We start from the raw sequence: 8,080 nt of genomic DNA, 5'->3' as shown, positions 1-8,080 counted from the left end.
AGCCTTAACACATGGACTTAAAGTTAATGTTCTAAACACAGAACAGTTACTCCACAGATTTACAGAAATGTCAAGGCTAAGAATCTTTGTGACATGAATAACTCATCAGTAGTGTGACTAGAACATTCTTCTTCCGCCTGTGGAACACTGCCTGGATAAAGAATATGATGAAGAGGAGACGTTCATGTACAGATTTGTGTAGTGCATTCCTATCTGAAGGCCCCTCTCACAAATTTACAAAATGGACATCAAATGTGGGGGCATGTTACACTGTGTAATCAGCTGACAAACCTGTCTCTGATAGGTAGCGTGACGCTACAGTCTGGGCGAGACAGAAATCAGCCCCAGCTTCACTGTCACTTCTTCACACCATTCTGTGTGTTTTATTTCCACCTGTTGGTGGTGCTGTTGAGCTCGGTCGACAAAAATTTCAAAATAATCCTGTTTAAAGTGCAAGTAATCTGAAGTGGAGCCAAAAATGAAAACCTTATATTGATGTGTTTTTATCTTTTAGACCGACTGAGCTTAGTCTGCTCGCATGTTTACACCAGCAGCTCCTCATGATGTGTCCACACACTCTGTGTGTGTGTGTGTGTGTGTGTATGAAAGAGAGAGAGAGAGAGAGAGAGAGAGAGAGAGAGAGAGAGAGAGAAGATCAGAGCAGAGCTGTGAGAAGGTGTTTTAGACGTCTGACCTCTCAGCAGTAATTATGAAGGGATTTGAGGAGACAATATTGCTGAAACGAGCTGAGGAAGACAAATTAGACTGTGTGGTCCATGCGTGTTGCTATGGCATTGAGCTGTGTGTGTGTGTGTGTGTGTGTGTGCCACAAAACCTTCAGGAAAGTGTGAAGTAAGCAGAACTTCTTTTTTACTGTAAAACTGCAGTGTGTGAAATTTAAGATAAGAGTCTATAAGAGCAGCTTTGTGGAGAAGTTTCTCTCACGTGCGTTTCATCTGAACACAGACACGGTTTTGTAGTCACACTGTTTAAAACGTTTACACATGCACACACACCACAGTGCAGAGAGATGAGAGGGAAATAAAGATGGAGTTTAATTTTAATACTCAGTAGCAGGACAGTGTGTGTGTGTGGGCCCAAAAAAGGCATCTCTACTCCGTACTATTTTACTTTCACTATGACATTACTTTGAACAGACTATCAAAAAATTGCAAGGTGATATGATAAAGTAAGGCACAGTTTACTTACAGTCGTTGTTTTTTGAAAAAACGATGCAATCGTTTTCTGCCTTTTCGGTTTGGCACCCTTCATCATGCCGTGTTGGGGTCCTGAACTAGGAGCTGTCCCCGATATGCCTGTCAAACTTGTTGTGGGTAACCATAGCAACCAAGCTCGAGCTCACAACCTGTGCAGTCTGCGCAGCTCAACCAACCAAATATCAGTCTTTGTTTTGTTTTATGTGAGTTGTTGCAACTATGTATGTACTGCTGTGCACCTCAATAAACTGAATGGTAATTAGTCTTTTGATTTTTCCGTGAGGTTTGCCTTATGCAAAGAAAGACAGCATAGACGTTTTTTCCTCCCTATAAGTGGGGGGGACCGAATGAGGTGAATTTAAATCTGGGTGGGACGAATCCCACCCGTCCCACCCTCTATCTGCGCCTGTGTGTGGGTGGTGTAGTGGTTAGTACTGTTGCCTCACAGCAAGAAGGTTCTGGGTTCGAGTCCAGTGGCCAATGGGGGCTTTTCTGTGTGGAGTTTGCATATTCTCCCTGTGTCTGTGTGGGTTTCCTCTGGGTCCTCCGGTTTCCCCCACAGTCCAAAGACATGCAGGTTGGGCTAACTGGTGGCTCTAAATTGACCATAGGTGTGAATGTGAGTGTGAATGGTTGTTTGTCTCTATGTGTCAGCCCTGCGATGACCTGGCGACTTGTCCAGGGTGTACCCCGCCTCTCGTCCATAGTCAGCTGGAATAGGCTCCAGCTTGCCCATGACCCTGCACAGGATAATCAAATATGGATATAAAATATTGCCCCCCCCCCCAAAAAAAAAATCTTCCTGGCCCACCCTGTTAGTGAGAGCTGGATCCAGCCCTGCTGTACACCATCACATGATTTTTCCTGACGTCATCTGGAACATTAACAGGAAAAGTACCTCTCATGTTCCTAATCATGATAAACCATCATCATTACATCCCAGACTTCTTCAAGGACACCCAGCATGATTGACAGGTGAGTAGCTCCACCTCCTCATCCTGACAGGTCAGATGTTGGTGATGTTTTTCCTGGATACAGTCTGAGCTACTGAACATGAGGAGACTCTTCAGCACATCTTACACACAAACTCAGGCATGACATCAATATATTTCATTTTAATAAGTAAATGAGCTCATTAATTATTTATGATTAAAACAATTCAGGTAAGTTAAGAATCTCAACACAAAATTCCTTTATCAATGATTTCATAACTGCAGAAATATCTTTCAGTACAGCCAAGCAGCCATCTGTGGGGTCCAAGCATCCTGTTTCCATTAAACAAAACACTGAAGACCCCAGAGATGAACATGTTCACGTCGGTAGTTGAATGTGAACTCTGTCCACAGCTGATTGGTCGATGGCAAGCATATATACTTTAAAAAATTACATAATTCTACTTCGAAATAAATAAAGTTAAAGATTATTGTTGTGAGCTGCAGAACATTTGGAAATGAACAGTGAATCCAGCCGACAGTAACTCATCATTATATTTATCCATGTTTTATATTTTTACTCTCCCACAGTGTTTTCTGTTCAAGCCTCTTCATTGCTGTAAATAGCACACACTTTCTGGATGTATGATGACCGAGCTGTCGATCGTCACATCATTGATCTCACAGACATTACATCAGTTTCAGATGTGTCTGAATGATGCAGGCGACATGCTGAGGATTTAACAGACGAGCTGCAAGGATTCATCAGCGCTTTATTAATTATTCACCAGGTCACCATCAGCAAAACCTTAATGAGCAACCACACATGTGCAGAGACACAGAGATGATACCCTGAGGTTTACAGGTGAGCTCTGAGTTCTGCATGTCACTGTGTTGTAGGTGAGAGATCCATCAAAACTCCAACATGAAACAAAATTCCACTTTTATTTAAAGTATTTTGTGAGTAAATAGTAAGAAAGGAGAAATGTTTTTGATGATTTATCAGGGGGGGGACACACACTCCTGGTGTCAATGAGGAATGGAGATCAGTGGAGTGATGATGTCACACTGTGGGTTCATTAATAAAGTGTCTAACACACTGACACTACAGCTGTGTCTCAAATCCCTCCCGTTAATGTCCCACATTAAAACTGTTAATAGCTCTAAGTGCTGCAGTTATCAGAACAATACTGTTGGAGTAACACACACACACACACACACACACACACACACACACACACACACACACACACACACACAGAGAGAGAGAGAGAGGAGATAACACCCTGTTGCACTCCACTCTAAACTCATGTTTAAAACCAAGTCCTGGAGTTTATATAATGTTCAGTGATTCACATGTGTGCTTTACAAAATCCTGGCAGGTTTCAGTGATGTTGATTTACTTCACACGTTTATGTGCATATTATAAACACCCACAAAACTCCATAAAAGGCAAAGCTTACATCCATCCATTATCCATAACCACTTATCCTCTGCATGGTTGGGGGCAAGTTGGAGCCTATCCCAGCTGACTATGGGCGGGGTACACCCTGGACAAGTCACCAGGTCATCACAGGGCTGACACATATGGCCCTTTTCCACTACGCTTTTTCAGCTCACTTCAGCTCGCTTCAGCTCACTTCAGCCCTACACGGCTCGCGTTTCGACTACCAAAAACCAGCACGACTCGGCTCGCTTCAGCCCTGCTTAGCCCCTAAAACTCGCACGGTTTTGGAATAGGGCTGAAGCGAGCCAAACCGTGCCGAGTGAGGCTGGGGGCGTGAGCAGACACTCCCCTGTGCACTGATTGGTGAGGAGGAGTGTCCTCACATGCCCACACACGCCCCGCGAGCGCGCTGGGATCTGTAAACACCGTAAACCCGGAAGAAGAATAATTACGAATTACGAGAATTTCTGAAGCCTTATGCGCCTCGCCTCATCTATACGCTCTTGCCAGTATCTGTTGGCGTTGTCGGTGACAACAAGCCACAGCACCAAGACCAGCAACACTAACGACTCCATGTCCTCCATGTTTATTGTTTACTATCCGGGTCGTGAGACTACCGCTTAAAAGCTCACTGAATCAGTGACATACAGAGCATCGTGGACGAGTTCGCGGAGCGCAAGGTTCGTCGTATGCCTTTCAAATAATGCGCGCAGTAGGCTATTGATGTTTTATTATGAGCCATGTACAGTATGTCGCCTAATGTTTTTTTGTTTCTGAGTTACATGTTCGTTTGAAGGACTTAATGTACAAAATAACATAGTTGCACCCCGTAGTGTTGAAATTGGTAAACACAGTGCATTCAGTGAGGTTTGCACCGCCCTCCTTTTATTTCTGACTCTTCCTGTCACCGTTGCAACCTCTGAGTGCTCATTCGTATGCCCTTCAAATAATGTGCGCAGTATAGGCTATTGATGTTTTATTATGAGCCATGTACAGTATCCTAATGTTTTTTGTTTCTGATTTACATGTTCGTTTGAAGGACTTGATGTACTAAATAACATAGTTGCACCCGGTAGTGTTGAAATTGGTAAACACCGCAGTTGCGGACATTTTGTAGCCTAAAATGATGTTATGATAAGCTTTAATAAAGGGCCCGGTCATTTGCCCCGCCCCCGGCCCGGCTCTGACTTGTTCCGCCACTGTCACTGATGTCACTGTTTGCGCTGCTTAACGACATCACGTGACGTCCACCCACTTTCGCAAACTCCACCCAATGTGTCCATCCATTTCCAGCCAGCACGGTTCAGCGCGGTTGTAGTCGAAATGCAACTCCAACAGCCCCGCTCAGCTCGACTCAGCTCGACTCGGCACGGCACGGCTCAGCCGCGTTTGTAGTGGAAAAGCGGCAATAGAGACAAACAACCATTCAAATTCACACCTATGGTCAATTTAGAGCCACCAATTAGCCTAACCTGCATGTCTTTGGACTGTGGGGGAAACTGGAGGAAACCCATGCAGACGTGGGGAGAACACACAGAACTCCACACAGAAAGGCCCCCTTCGCCCACTGGGCTCGAACCCATAACCTTCTTGCTGTGAGGCGACAGTGCTAACCACTACACCACTGTGCCACCCACAATGCATACAGAATGCTGAAAATGACAAAAAAATTACTGTAAAAGAGTGCCTTCTAAGATAACTCTCCTAGTAAAGCTAATTTTCCCAGTAAAGCTAACTCTCCCAGTAACGGTAACTCTCCCAGTTAATGATGGTTAGGTATCTACTACCCGACTGTGACTGTAGTACATTGTAGGAGTGAGTAGTAAGAACACAATTCGAATGTAATCTGCCACCATCTTACCTGTCCTCTGACCCGGATGTTCAGAGATGACATGGACCCATGTGTGACAGGAAATTAAAAATTAAATTATTTCTGTTATGGCAGAAATGTTTAAACAATTCCTCATATACTTGTACATCGCTGCAACAAATAGGCTTCAGTTTCTTTCTGTTTTCTCTGTGGAATTCTTCTTCTTCTTCTTTGGTTATTCGGAGGGTCCAGCTGAATTATGGGATAGCATACAGTGGTGCTTAAAAGTTTGTGAACCCTTTAGAATGTTCTATATTTCTGCATAAATATGACCTAAAACATCATCAGATTTTCACACAAGTCCTAAAAGTAGATAAAGAGAACCCAGTTAAACAAATGAGATAAAAGTATTATACTTAGTCATTTATTTATTGAGGAAAATGATCCAATATTACATATCTGTGAGTGGCAAAAGTATGTTAACTTCTCGGATTAGCAGTTAATTTGAAGGTGAAATTAGAGCTAGGTATTTTCAATCAATGGGATGACAATCAGGTGTGAGTGGGGACCCTGTTTTATTTAAAGAACAGGGATCTATCAAAGTCTGATCTTCACATGTTTGTGGAAGTGTATCATGGCACGAACAAAGGAGATTTCTGAGGACCTCAGAAAAAGCATTGTTGATGCTCATCAGGCTGGAAAAGGTTACAAAACCATCTCTAAAGAGTTTGGACTCCACCAATCCACAGTCAGACAGATTGTGTACAAATGGAGGAAATTCAAGACCACTGTTACCCTCCCCAGGAGTGGTCGACCAACAAAGATCACTCCAAGAGTGTAATAGTCAGCGAGGTCACAAAGGACCCCAGGGTAACTTCTAAGCAACTGAAGGCCTCTTTCACATTGGCTAATGTTCATGAGTCCACCATCAGGAGAACACTGAACAACAATGGTGTGCATGGCAGGGTTGCAAGGAGAAAGCCACTGCTCTCCAAAAAGAACATTGCTGCTTATCTGCAGTTTGCTAAAGATCACGTGGACAAGCCAGAAGGCGATTGGAAAAATGTTTTGTGGACAGGTGAGACCAAAATAGAACTTTTTGGTTTAAATGAGAAGCATTATGTTTGGAGAAAGGAAATCACTGCATTCCAGCATAAGAACCTTATCCCATCTGTGAAACATGGTGGTGGTAGTATCATGGTTTGGGCCTGTTTTGCTGCATCTGGGCCAGGACGGCTTGCCATCATTGATGGAACAATGGATTCTGAATTATACCAGCGAATTCTAAAGGAAAATGTCAGGACATCTGTCCATGAACTGAATCTCAAGAGAAGGTGGGTCATGCAGCAAGACAACGACCCCAAGCACACAAGTCATTCTACCAAAGAATGGTTAAAGAAGAATAAAGTTAATGTTTTGGAATGGCCAAGTCAAAGTCCTGACCTTAATCCAATCGAAATGTTGTGGAAGGACCTGAAGCGAGCAGTTCATGTGAGGAAACCCACCAACATCCCAGAGTTGAAGCTGTTCTGTATGGAGGAGAATGGACTAACATTCCTCCAAGGCAGTGTGCAGGACTGATCAACAGTTATCAGAAACATTTAGTTGCAGTTATTGCTGTACAAGGGGGTCACACCAGATACTGAAAATAAAGGTTCACATACTTTTGCCACTCACAGATATGTAATATTGGATCATTTTCCTCAAGAAATAAATGACTAAGTATAATATTTTTGTCTCATTTGTTTAACTGGTGGGCAGCATGGTATTGTAGTGGTTAGCACTTTCGCCTCACAGCAAGAAGGTCCTGGGTTCGAGCCCAGCGGCTGACGGGGGCCTTTCTGTGTGGAGTTTGCATGTTCTCCTCGTGTCTGCATGGGTTTCCTCCGGGTGCTCCGGTTTCCCCCACAGTCCAAAGACATGCAGGTTAGGTGTGAATGTGAGTGTGAATGGTTGTTTGTCTCTATGTGTCAGCCCTGCGATGACCTGGCGACTTGTCCAGGGTGTACCCCACCTCTCACCCATAGTCAGCTGGGATAAGCTCCAGCTTACCTGCGACCCTGTCGGACAGGATAAGTGGCTACAGATAATGGATGGATGGATGTTTAACTGGGTTCTCTTTATCTACTTTTAGGACTTATGTGAAAATCTGATGATGTTTTATGTCATATTTATGCAAAAATTCTAAAGGGTTCACAAACTTTCAAGCACCACTGTAGTGTAGCGTAGTGTTGTAGTGTGCATGCTACAGATGTAGTAGATCATCCAGGTACCTTTCAACTGCTATTAAACACCTACTGAGCATCCAGACTCCCTTCCCACTGCTTTTTATGTCCTGACAGTTTGAAGTGTGAGTATTCGGATGCAGCCACACACTCCTCCTCCTCCTCCTCCTCCTTTTAGAGAATGCCATTACTTTTGTCCTCTGTGAACGGCCAGTCTTATTTGTTTTAATTTCTGGGTTTGTTTTGGAGCTGCTGTCTCTCAGGTCATTAAAATGAGATTTTCACTGTTTCACAGACTGGTCATTAAACTGGGGCTGAAGTGAAATAAATGTGGGATTAAATCGGACAGTGAAAAAGTGACAAATAGATCAGACTCACTGCACACGTGTTTGTCTGATTAGAGCTTAATTTTGATTTAAACATATCAGTGTGCTGAGTTTCACACTATG

This window comes from Neoarius graeffei, chromosome 3 (genome assembly GCF_027579695.1).
Source record: "Neoarius graeffei isolate fNeoGra1 chromosome 3, fNeoGra1.pri, whole genome shotgun sequence".
In the NCBI taxonomy this organism is placed as follows: Eukaryota; Metazoa; Chordata; class Actinopteri; order Siluriformes; family Ariidae; genus Neoarius; species Neoarius graeffei.
This window is presented reverse-complemented; position numbering follows the sequence as displayed.